This window comes from Apteryx rowi, unplaced genomic scaffold (genome assembly GCF_003343035.1).
Source record: "Apteryx rowi isolate R43461 unplaced genomic scaffold, aptRow1 scaffold_5, whole genome shotgun sequence".
In the NCBI taxonomy this organism is placed as follows: Eukaryota; Metazoa; Chordata; class Aves; order Apterygiformes; family Apterygidae; genus Apteryx; species Apteryx rowi.
This window is the reverse complement of record NW_020450760.1, coordinates 7099627-7113052: the sequence shown is the minus strand read 5'-3', so window position 1 is coordinate 7113052 and position 13426 is coordinate 7099627. Positions and strand designations below refer to the sequence as shown.

Sequence of the window (13426 nt, the reverse complement as noted above, 5' to 3'; positions counted from 1 at the left end):
TGATAAGCCTGTGCATGTTCTTCTGCAATAACACAGAAAGTCCAGTTTCCTTGTAGATAGAACAAAATCCGGAGGGTTTGATATTTGGAGGGAAGGGAAGGTTTGGCATGTCAATACAAAGCCCCTTTTCAGCTGGTGTTCAGTCCAAAAATCAGTCTGTCTGGCTCTTGTTTCTGTTTGCGTGGTGTTGGTTTGGGGGGCTGCGGGGAGGGACAGTACACTCACAGRCACATAGGTACCACTTGTTTAGGCTCTATCAGGTACTTCCTTATTGTCTTTTCCCTCAGTTCCTCTGCCATTTCTCCCAGGCTGTGGTTTAACGTTACAAACGGTTCAGCAGCAATTCTGGTTTTATTTGTTCTTGTGTCCCATGTCCCCGCAAACACCCACTCCTGCCTGCCTGCTTCTGCCTTCAAGCCCTGGCATACTGCCCCCGACCTGTACCAGAATAAATATTTGTGGGGCAATGCTGTGACACACACCAGGGAACTGACCTGGAGTAAAAATAAAATAATGATGGGGGGGGGGGTTAAAAACTGGATTAGTTCCCTGGTCCCATCCACAGCTTGGCCCAGCAAACATTTGTGCTGGCTGAGGCGAGGCAGGAGCATGTCACTGAGTTGGGACATGAACAAGCAGGAGGCAGCAAAAATAGCTTAGGTGGCTACAGCTGCTGCATCTGGTCCGTGARACCAGTCTCCGGCATTGCAGCCCTTCACAGACCAGCCCATGAAGCTACCTGTGCTTGGAACAGATAGTGCTATTGTTTCAGCAACTTGGCTACGTTTCTTCTCCAACTACTTAAATGATGCCACTGGTTACACCTCTTCCGTCTGTTGCACAAAGGATTTATCCTAATCGACAACAGCATCTTTCAAAATAATAACCTAAGGAGAAGGCAAGAGGGAAGAGGCAAAGCGCTGCCTGACCGTGGCTCAGGACAGGCGTGCACTTGCAAAGAACTGTATCTATAAGGCAATCCCTGCCAGAGGTGCAATTACCATCTGGAACAGTTACCCTGCCCCAACACCTGCATGGATGTAGCTGTACAGACTAGAAAGGTGCTTTATTCTGGTACAGTTTATCCCTCTTCCCACGCAGGAAGTTGTGTAAGAGCATCCACACTAGAGCTATCACTTACCAGTGTGAATGAAAAGCAACACACCTAATGCAGACAAACCCTCAGACTGTCTCAGATGGACTCACAGGTAACCCCAGTCCCTCCTCCACCCCCCCATCAATAGGAGCACAGTTTGTTTTGCTTCTAACTAGTTTACAGCAATGGTAAGTTCTTAATGTTTAAGTTCAAAACAAATGGACAAGGCAAAATGTTTGCAACGGGGCCTATGTTTCTGTCCCAGGTGTGAAGCAAAATGCTTTCCCAGGAAAGCAAAGCTCCTTGCTTTTACCTCCTATAGGCGTTTCAGAAAGTCCAAAGGAACAAGTCACCTTCCTCCCAAGGACCCTTAGCCATGTGACAAAATGTGGAAGAAAAGATGGGGAGGAAGGGGAAAGAAACAGGAGATGTAATTTTCTCTCTCTTCTCGAAATTCTGAAATCACAAAAATGCTGAGTCCCTACCACCACCACTTTTAGTCTTGTTATAAATGAATTATTTCTTCAAAGAAAATGAAATGGGTATTTTCAGATCTCGCTTTTAATAGCATTTTCTTTCAAAATACTGCCAATCAGGGGCAATTATTATCAGCTCTGTGCCTGGAACATTTACCTTCCTGCATCACAAGACCTTCAGGGGGAGCATGAGACTAACAGGATTGCCTGTATTTCATGAACAGCACAGAAAACGGGAAAGCATACAAACATCGTGGGGATGTGCTGTAAGGGACAATACGCAGAATGACTACAAAACCGAACAAATGTAGAGCTCTGCAGTCCTTAAGCACTGCAATTAACTGGCAGCCTCACAACTGATCAGAAAACTCAGTGCCAAAATTCATGATTATTGCACTAAAACATCAGTGTAGATTTTATCCCCCAAACTCAAACTAGACTTCCAGGTTGAGAAGGCAAAAACCAACCAAACAACAACCCATCTGCAAATCTGGCCTACCTGCAAGATAACCTAGAACAGACTTATTTATGCAATGGCAAAGAATCTGTGGTAGAACTGATTTCCCTGCAACATAATACAAGGAAAGTTCATTTGAATTGGTTTAGCTCTCTTATTTGAAGCACCTCTCCTGGACTGTATGTGTTCTCCTGCCAAAACTAACTAGCAGAGTTTTTAAAAAATATTTTCTTAAATAGGAACCAAAAAACCTTCCCCAAGAGCAACAGCGGCATTAGCAAATTACACAGTACAAGAAATCAGTTGATACGGTACACTTCTCTCCTTCTAGAAAACCAACACTAATTGCCCAATACTGAGGTAACTGCAGTTTATCTCCTAGCAAATTCTTGCAAGGATTCCCAAATCAGCAATTAGCATCTGTCCCATTGTGCTTCTCTGCCTAATATCTTATGCAAATTATATAATTTATAGCTTTAGATTTAATGTGCGGTTGCCTAATGAATGCTGCAGGGCAAGAGGAGCCTGCTGRTTGAGGAATGCATCCTTCAGCTACCTCACCCTCATGAAGCAAGCAACAAATTCATGCCACAGCTTTCTGCACCAGAGGAGAAACATTTGCTCCTGATGCATTACGTCTGCGTGAACAGGTGCAGACAGACCATGGCTCCCCTTTCAGCGTCCCAAACTAGGCGGAAACAAGTCAGCTTTGGCCCAGAAGTCTCATAGCCACAGTGACGTGACTCTGTGCCCAGCTAAAACATACTGCTTTTCACAAGGGAGTGCGGCCAAGCACGTTTGAGTGTGACTGCATTCACCCACGGAGACATCCCCTCAGTGCCAGCCCGAACCAACTCAGACCGCTTAGCTCTTGTGTCAGCATGGGTGGACATGCGTGGGACAGGTCTCCCTCGCGCTGGGCCCACACAGGGCAGGTGTCTATTACAATTTCAGCAAGACATTGCTAAGCTTGCTGGCTCAAGCTTTAACTAGTTGATGCTTTTCATTCTGAAGGCCAATTAACATCGGAAAGCACTGGTCTGGAAAGGACCTCACAAAGCTAGCTATCCCCATCCCATTGCATTCAGGCAAGATGAAATGCTCACACCATCACTGACAGATGTTTGTCCAATCTGTTCCTAAAACTTCTAGTCAAGGAGGTTCATAACTACTCCATTAGTTTGTCCCAACGCTAAAGCAGCCCTGCAGACAACCCCACCCCCCCCAAATCTTACCCTACTTAACTCCCTCTGCTGCAAATCAAACCAATCACGTCTTATGCTTCCTCTGCCTACCATGGCAAACAAACGATCGCTGTCCCCTCACACATCAGCCAGGATCGGACCCGCCACATTCCCAGGCTTCTCTAGTGCTGACTAACCCTCCTCGGGAGGATTCCCCTATGAAGCAGGCAAGTGTAGCTGGTGTTTCAGAGATCCAGAGAGTAAACTGGGTCCGAGTCAAGGCCCTGAATCTCACAAGAGATCAGAAATGTCTGGCTCCTGGCCCTGAGGCTCTATTCACTGCATTTCTTCAAATATCAGGTAATGCAAGTCAGGCTGGACAGCTCTAGAACCAGACCTATTCGAAAAACAAAATTGTTCTGCACATTTGGCTGTAATGAAACTGCTTAATAGTCACTGGCCTTGTGGATCCCAAAATCTTAGCGCCATATTCTGGCAGATTCAGAAACTCCCTTGACATACACCTTGCCCTTAATGCTGCACATAGACTAGAGGTATTAAATATGGATCAGGACTTAGCACAGGATGGGGCTCAAATCCAGTCTCCCTACTGCTCGCCTGGATAAGCATCATGTCCATGCACCAGCAACCAAATAACCTGATGTGAAGGAGTAAGCACTCTCAGTTTTAAGAGAAGAAATGTTTCAGTGAAGTGAAACTTTCACACAGGGTCAAGATCTCAGTGGATCTTCAAATGCTAACAAAATACAAATCAGAAGGGCTGTAACTCTTTCTGAATATTAAAGTCTTTCACCTTCTTCAGACTATTTTAGTACCTCTTGGTCAAGAGAAGAACCTTAATCAGATTATTTATATCAGTAACGATGGTGTGGGGTAGAAGTATTTGCAACACTGACATTTTGCATCTCTGCAGGATAGATTTCATTGCTGGCTGCTTGCGGGCACTCAGTCTGAGACAGAGCAAACACTCCCATTGCGTCCTCAAGCTGGTTAAGAAGAAACTGGAATATGAACACTCCCTTGTGTAGGAATCCTGATGCTGCGTCTAAAGTTAACATGCTTAGTAACAGCTGAAATCTCACTCTCCTCATCCCAGGAGACACTAAAGAAGCTAGCAGCTGAGCCACAGAAAGGGAAAGACACAGCAAGTATTCTGATCATGGAACAGACTTGTAAGGCAACCAGCAGGGTGAGACTGGGAAAGTACTATCTGTTCATTCATTTTTATATTCGCATGGGAGATAAATTTTGCAACCAGTCAGTCTTCATTGGGATTTTGTTAGGTAACAACGGAGGAAATGAAACAAGAAGTTTAAAAGTCACTGAGAGGTCCCAGTGCTCTAAGTAACACCCTATCTCAAACAACACACAAGAGTGATCTGGAGGAAAACCTCTTTGATCCTCTAGTAGAACAAGAACTAATAGACAAACTCATTCAAGGGTGTTCATAATGTTAAGACCCTGTCATATATTATCAGCACCTGCTCAGAAGTGCCATGGCTCTGCCCCCACAGGCACATCCTCGCCTCACTCCACAGAGCTTTACTTAGTGTGTGCTTTAACACAGTGAAAGAGAGAATTACAGAAGAAAAGACAGTTACAACTACATCATCCAGCTATACTTCTGAAGGATAGCAGCTTTAACACTTCAAGGCTCTATTTGAAGTTCCCATTTAACGTGCAGAGAGCTCATAATAATTAATATAAAATCCCAAGACTTTACTCAGGAGATGGTAAAAGTGCCAAAATATTACTACTTGTACCAGGTTTAGAACTTATGCAGAACTGGAAAACTCTTTAAACTATCACTGTCCTTTCAGGCACTGTTACTTCACAGGAGACGGGAACAGAACACAGGCATTATCAAGCCAAATGAGACCACAGCTCAGCTGATAGTGTCATCTCATCTGAAATCCACTGCCAAGTGGCAGAAGCTCAGAGAAAAGTGCATACAAGCTGTCCCCCAACATATCCCAAGTTATGGAAGTTCAGGGTTCATAAATGGAGTTTCTTTCTAACTTCCACCAGTCATTATGATGCATCCCAAAGCACGACTGTTTATAAATATATGCTATTTGTTTAGAAGCTTTATCTAATACAACTGTGAAAGTTTCCTTTCTTTTTCAGTCCAACTATGCTCTTAGTTGATATTTTATAGCAATTCCACAGATGGAATAAGCTTTATGGGAAATCTCTACTTTGACATGGTAGGAAAAGATAAAAAGGAGAACATTTCTCCTTTTCCATTTATTCATTTTTTATTTGCCCAGGTTTTGTTCCATCTCTTCTGGCCCCAAGTTTATCTCACTATCTTCTTGTGTGGCTGTCTCTTGGCCCCAATCACAGCCCCTTCTCCCTAGAATTCTTTTCATTTCTAATGTGTATTTTTAAATTCAGCGAAGCAGAACTGAACTCAGTCTTCTGGGGCGAGAAAGCATTTTATTTCCATAACTGTATGCTCTGTATCTTCCAATGCTATTTTTGGCCCCCATAATCTTTTTGTTTGATTCTGTTGGCATGTTCTCTTTTGACTACTGAGGCACAGGGGGCAGGAGTTTCCAGTGCGCTGTCCACAGTGACGCCAAGGTCTTTCCTGAGCAGTGAGTCAATTCAGAAGTTAACAATGCATGAATGTTCATATTATTTCTTTGTGGGCCCAAGAGACTGCAATAAACTTGATCTGTCATCATGCTGGCTCTTCCCTGACCTGTGGTAGGCCCACCTGATATTCATGCCTCCCATAACCTGGAAAAAAAACAAACAATTTGGGTTTGTCTGAAAGATTTGCCACCCTGTGTTCATCCACCTTTTCCACAGAGATAATAAATGTACTGGAACACCACTAGGATGGAATGTTTGACTTACCACATTGAAAGCAGTTTATTATTTCTGTCTTTGGTCTCTGTCTCGTACTTTGTGACATTTCCGTTTACTTAATGTTAGYTCTCAAAGGGGTGGAGTTCTTTTTTTTTTTTTGGAAAGTTATTTCAACATGCTGACTAGTATCTATCTATCCAATCCTCAGCTGACAACTTCAAATAACTCTAACAGGCCAAAAATACTGAAAGCAACCTGAGCAACATGTCCAGACAGTGCCATTTAGGAGACATCTTTTTTCTACTATTCAGATTATTTTTAAATTGATTTAACAAACAGTGGCCCACTCTCAGTGCACAGAAGTAAACAAGCTACATATTTCCCTCCAAATTTCCCTCTGAAACATGCTCAAAGCAATTCATTTTGCCCATCAAACAGGATGCAACATATGCCCATAGCACTACCATGCTTTGTTCTCAGTGTAGCATCTTTCCAGTTTCATCGATCTAAGCTGCATCCTGCAGAATCAGTGTTTTGTTTCCTTTACATAAAAGCAGTATAATGACCTTAAGTAACTGTGGCTACTGACATTCCAGAAGAGTTCAGTTTCCATACAATCATGCACGTCTATGGATGGACACACACATCTTCATTTTCCCCTGTACACAGAATTCAAAAATTTGAAAAAACAACAAGAAAAATCAGCAATTTCCAATCATTACTGTAAGAAAGGTGCCCAAAACAGGAAGAAAGACAAAATCTTTGAGCTGTATCAAATGATGATGACATTTTATTCATAACCTTGTCTAGGAAGGCAAGTCATTAATCATCATAGAGCTGGTTCCGCTTAATAACAAACTACACAAGAAATTCAGATAATCTCAAGTCCCTCCCATCAAACTTCACACTTGCAGCCTCTTCTACTTTATCTACAGAAAGCTACACAGAGAATGCACGAGACAGAACAGTCTACTGATATCAAGGAACAAAAAGGCACTCAAGCATCCATTATTTTCTTTGCTGATATGCTCAGATGCCATAACAGTTACACAAAGCCAGTAGATAATGAAAAAGCAGCTGATACTGCTTTTAGACTGGATGCTAGTGACACTGGTAAGCGAAGGCATCCTCTTTGAGGAATCTCTCAGGCACTGTTACTGTCAGCTGACCCCAAGCTAATTTGACAAAGTCTTAAAGTCATGCTAGACTCCTCATTAGGAGAAATTAAAATCTAACTAGAGGTCTCACATACTGGCCAAATCCTAGTCTGGGACAATTTGATGGATGTTATTTTTCTTGTCCAGGCTAGACTATTATATCACATCTTACAACAAGCTGCTTCTTCAGCAGCAAAAGTAACATGAAGACACTTCACTGGAACTTGAAGAATGTTCTACCAGCTGGGTCCTGGCTTCTAAATCAGATGAAAGGTCCTATTTTTCAAAACTTTTCTCTTGACCTATGGTCTTACGCAACATGAGTAGAAACATCAATGAGAAAGGCACCTGCTGCAACAAGTATTGCCAGTTGAGTTTTACATTGATATTGTGATCAATTTACCATTTGTTGCCTCTTCTTTACTTTTTCTAGCACACAAGTATTGGGGAAAGCATCTTCCCTTGCTGGATACCAGCCAGGGAAATTTTGGCTTAAGATGATCAGAATAACTTGAAACAACTGTGCTGGAATTTAAAACATCCAGTTTATTCAATGAAGACTTCTTCATGAGAAAAAGAATCCCTGCTCCTCCTTTTCTTATTCTAAAGAGAATTGTCTTCAAGAATTATTCTGCACTCTGGTCTTAAAACCCAAACTGGAGATGCCTTAAGAATGCCCCATGAAGCAGAGTGCAATATGGCTTTTATCTTTACCCCAACAATCTGATTGAGTCAGTCTTTCTTTAGCTCCACCCAAACACAAACACAAAATTCAACAGAAGCTCTTGCTTGAATTGCTATCAATTGTGCATGTTTTCAGCTTTATCAAGTATACAAATGCTTTGAAATGATGCACATGAATGTAAAACCAATGTTTCCAATGCTACTATGCAAAAAAAAGATAAAAGGCTTTCTTTGTAGATGCTGATAAGCAAAAGAGATTGAAAGTGGGAAGCAGACTCCACATATTTGGCCAGAAAAGCATACAAGATTGAAAGATGAAGCCTAAGTGCATCTAGAAGTAACATCTAAACCTTATAGGCAGGCTTATTTTGAAAGTTCAATAACCATCAAGACTGCTGGAACAGAAGATGAAGATAGTTTATTAGTTCAAGGAGTTCTGGTTAGCATACTAGGAGCCAAACTGCAGAAATGCTTTCAGTTTTATTTTAGTCTCCAGGCTTTGTGTCCGTATTGGACTACAGAATCAGCTTGGACATTACCTAGCTGACATGCCTTGCCCAGCAGAACCTCACTCCTGGCTGGGTAACATGGGGAGCAGGGACTGTGAACAAGTCTGTTCCTTTCCACCTAGGTACCCAACCGTCTGGGGTTCCCATCCACTCTGGCACAAAGCTGGTACCTCAAAATAACAAAAACATGGGGAGACTGAGAGGGACAAGAAGGGAAAGGTGAGTATATTCACATCTAATTTTCAACATTTTTACCTCAGAAAATCCTTTTTTAAACTACCTTACAGGAGTAAGCTGTGCAACTGTACAAGAAAGGAGATTCTGGGTTCCCTCTGTGTCATCCCTATTTCTTTTCCTGCTACTTCTCACAGAATAGTTTTAGTCCTTTGGAAGCAGCTGTCTGCTTTACATTTCAAAGCCAGAGCTTGTTTATTATAATACCAAGATGGCCRCATCTCTCTGTCAACCCCCTCCCATGTGAATGAATGAGCTTTTTTGAGAAAGATGTCAGGTGATATCTCCTTGGGTCAAAAGTCCCACAGTCCTTCCAGTTTGACACAGCAGGGCTGAGATGTACTGAAAGCGCTGACAGCCACAGTACAAAGCATTGTCACATGCAAGGCTACTGTGTACTGATGCTCTTTGGACGAAGTCCTTGCAGCCACAGAGAATATTAATTTCATTCCAATTACTTCCCTCCATGCTTGCACACTAGTTCTGAGACAGAAATTAAAGTGCAATGAGTGAACATGCACCATACTTGCAGTGAGTTAATGAAACATCTGTTTGCATGTGTTCTTAGTGGAAAGAGGATGCACTATCAGCCAGGGAGACTTTTGCATCCAAACACTCGAAGGGTTATTTGCAGTGGCTAACAGCAGGCCTCTAACTCAGAGGCTTAAGTGATGTGTCCCTGCATAAACAAGGGATCCTCAGGTGGATGATTTAGAGCCCTTAAATTAAAACCAGATTTTTCCTTTCACCTTATTAGGAGCTTCAAATACAGACAAAAGGTGCCTAAAATGGAGCTGCAGTAACAGTCTTCTCCTTCCCATCTGACCAAAATTGCTGAGAAAAGTAGGCCAGATAATAGTGACCATAGTTTCAAAAGGGGAATGCCTAAAGTTATATATCTAAAGCTATTTTCAGGCACTTTAACTGGGTGGCCTAATTTTGACAAGTCCTGAGCATGCAGTACTCCAGAAATATATGTGTTTCACACCTTCCAAAACCAAAACCAGGCTACCTACTTCGGCATCTAATTGCAGATACCCAGTTTTCTGCTCAACAATAGATCTACAGCATCTATTAAAACAACACCTAGGAACATTGCTTGGCATCAGAGACTTACTGTATCAGAGTGTGTATATGAATATTTGAGGAAGGGGTTCCCATCCTGAAAAACATGACATCTAAAGGGAAAAGACAAGCAGACAAGCATCAAGAAAAGGAAGATGCACAGGGCTGACCTGCTGTGCCCAAGGTCACGCAGCAAGTCAGATCCAGTGACGAGCAGAAAAACCCAGAGTCCCAAATCAAGTGCCTTATGCATTACAACATGCTGAGCTTCTCTCTTCTGGTCACAGAAGATATATGCAGCTGTTCAAGAAGTATTTCTTTAATTATGAGAAAGACAGAAAGACAGACAGACAGAAAGACAAGAATCCAATTAAGAAATTCAGAGAAAAAAAGAATGGTGCTGTGCTCCATTCCTTGATATTCCTGAAAATCAGAAAGCAGCACACACAGCAGCAGCATCTCATAATATAGTAAACAATCAAACATAAATGGTTTCAATTACATACTGAGATGAAAATATAATAGCTAAATGGTTTTATATTGTTTAGCGTGTCCTCAGGGAATAGTTCCTGTACTTCAAAGAAGGCTGTTGAGAGAGGGAAATTAAGGAGTAACAACTTAGTTCACACAACAAAACTGTCTTCTAGGGGAACCTTATGAAGACAAATTTAACTGCAAATCTAAAATTTCTACAGGAATTATTGAAGAATCTAAGAACAAGATATTAAAATCATGAAAAAAATCCACATGCAAGTGATTAAAGAAATGATCTCCAGGGTCTGCAATACTTAAGTCCAAACACTATCCCGAGAAACCTGTTAGTCACTTGAGACAGAAAAGGAAGCTGAGTTATATATGCAAATACTAAGTAGAGCAACTAGTGAACAGCATGTTTATCTCAGTTCTGGTTTTAATTCCTTCAGCTTAGATTATTACTTGTAAGATACGTAGGGAATTTTAAAACCTTTTAACCTTTAAACTAAAAATGCAATGTAAAAAGGCTAGATCCCTAAGCCTAGTCACAGTGATTATCTACTACCATCTTAAGCATAATTTAAAAAGTCAGATCTTGAAGTTCTGTGGCTGCAAGATCACAGCTTTAGAACATGGCATCAGAGAATTTAGTTATTTTTCAAGAGGTCAAAGCTTGAAAACAGCTGAGACAGCTCCAGCCACACAATCCCCTGTTAAAAATGAAATTTCCATTAAATCATGCTCCTAACCTTTCACCAAACATTAGAGTATCCAATCTAGAGCATTTTGATATCAGAAGTCATTCTTCACAGAGAAGTAAACAAAGCAGCACAACTGGTGAGAGAACTCGACTGCTACGCCAACAAAACTTTTCAGTGATTTATTTTGGAGAGACCTGCCAGCTATGTAGGACACAAGCTGGGAATGCAAACTATTTTTTAAAGTCTTTTGAAAAAGACACAGAAGTGAAGGTTTCTGAATGACTAGCTCTTTTAGAGCTTGTGTGCAAAATAACAGAGAACAGGAAAGAGGAAGTCACAGCCCAGATCAGACTATTTCTTCCAAAAAATAATCCACTAAAATCAATGCTAAAGTACCTCTTACTAAAATTCTTAGGTGAGACTCCCACTTCCTTGTAAGGCTGGAATCTGGGAAAAAAAAAAAATCTCTACAATTCACCCAAACAACTGCTAGTTGCATGCTGGCACACTGGGTGCAACGTGAATCTGCACCCTTCCGCAAGGACTGTCTGGTTATAGTGTCAGTTTAGGACCTGGAAAGTTCATGTTCATTTCCCTGTTTTGCCCCAAATTGCATGTACAGCTCTTGCCTATTTATATGTAGTTCTCCTCCACCTCAGTTCCTTCAAAGGCCACAGGCTACGGTAATAGAGACAAAAAGCATGCCACAAAGCATTTTTCCCACCCATTCCACTGAGGCTAGATCAAACTGCTTATCTTTTAGACACTGGACTCCATATAGAGCATGCTACAAGACTTTCGGTATGCCTAATGATTTCTGGATACCCCAGTTTTAGATACTTCAAATGGGAACTCCTCTTCCAGGAAATATTGAGAACTGACTGTTGAAAGGACAGGTAAGGTATTAATTTGGACATCTAAAAGATAATTACTTTTAAAATCAAACTGCTTATAGAATGCTGAGCCCTACTGCTGCAGATTGCGGTCATCTCAGGCAAACCTGATATTTTCAAAGATGCAGCTAACAGACGCAGGAGGCTTCAGCGCTGTGCATACTGGAGTGAGCAGAGCACATGCTCGTATTCCCTTTAACCAAACTGATGCATATCTTTAATTATACAGTTCTTCTAAGATCTACAGAGCTGACATGAAATGTAAAGTGAAGATCATAAAGACAGACTACGCTACACTTCTAGTTACTCTACACCATAATTCAAACATAGAGGTGATGATCACCTATATCTAAAACTGGTCTCTAAGTGTGACATTGAATTTTCATTTTAACGATTTTCCCAAGCATAAGATTCTTCCCCACACAAATACTCAGCCCTCTAGATTCAAGACATTCCCTTGGAAGAGATAACCTCTTGCACTGAACTTAACCCATCACATCAAATTTGTATCTTGTGATAAAACAGGCTGTCTAGTTTCAGCTAAATACTACAATATTGTTCTTGGTAGTGACTTCCATTTTGAAATGGAAGAACAAAAAAATGAAGCTCTTAATACCTCATTCTATTTACAAGTGTATTACTTCTTGTTTGAGTTTTCTAAGTGCTCACGGCCTTGGAGTTTCACAAGACAGTATCAAAGCAGAAAACCCAATTTGGCATGTGAAAACAAGGAGGGGAAAAAATACACCATGCTGTCTATAGGGACCTCCCTTTTTTGGTCTCCTCAATCTCTCACTGCAAATCATTACATGCAGGAATACAGAGACTGATCTACTTAGGCCAGGCCAGGCCAACAAGTTAGCCAATTATTCTGCTCTCTTGAGATTTCCCCTGCTAAATACAAAAGCTAAATTCAAGGTTTCTGTCATGGTATTTTTGATGATGAGATAGAAATAAGCTGAGATGTAGTTACAGAGGGGGATATGGCCACCTAACACTGCCATGGTCGGTGAAAACTGCTTTCCCCTCCCCAATTCCTCAATTTTATTAACAGCTTCTCTTCAAAATGTCAGATTTAACTGAATCCAAACCTACTTTTTTTTCCTTCTTAAGGACTTATTCCTTTTTCTCATTGGTTTGACCAGAGGAGGCTGAAATGTGTGCAAGACAAATTACTTGCAAAAACCGTATGCTCTCCTGAGCATATTGTTTCCATAGAGACAATAATAATATCAATAACAATAAAAAATACTGAACCTCTCCACTGTCAGAACAAAAAACAACCACTTCTGCAAAGCACAGGTTTCACTCAGAACTTCTCTCCCCCTCACATACACTGCAAGAACCATTCCAAAACAAAATCCTTTAAAACTAATTGAACATTTTCTCCTAAAGAGATTCCAATGCATAAGAGAGAGGTGTTGCAAATTATTAGTCTTATTTTTATTTTTACATATTTGAGAGGCTCCTAAAGACACTACTTTTGGGGCCAGGCGGTAGGCCTATAAATTCACATTTACAAAAATACAAATTGACAAGCTCCTTCTCTGCCCATAAAGACAAGGATAACACAATCATAATGGTAATTGCAACACCACCACATTAGAACATAGTTCAGAAAAGCAATTTCCCCAAAGTATAGTCAAAGAGTATAGTAC

The 13426-nt window shown here is 41.2% G+C and overlaps 1 protein-coding gene across 1 annotated transcript in view; it reads right to left on the bottom strand.

The window, feature by feature from the left end:
- Window positions 1–13426, bottom strand: part of ITPK1 (inositol-tetrakisphosphate 1-kinase) — a 122755-nt gene that overhangs the window by 52048 nt on the left and 57281 nt on the right. The gene's annotated exons all lie outside the window — the stretch shown is intronic.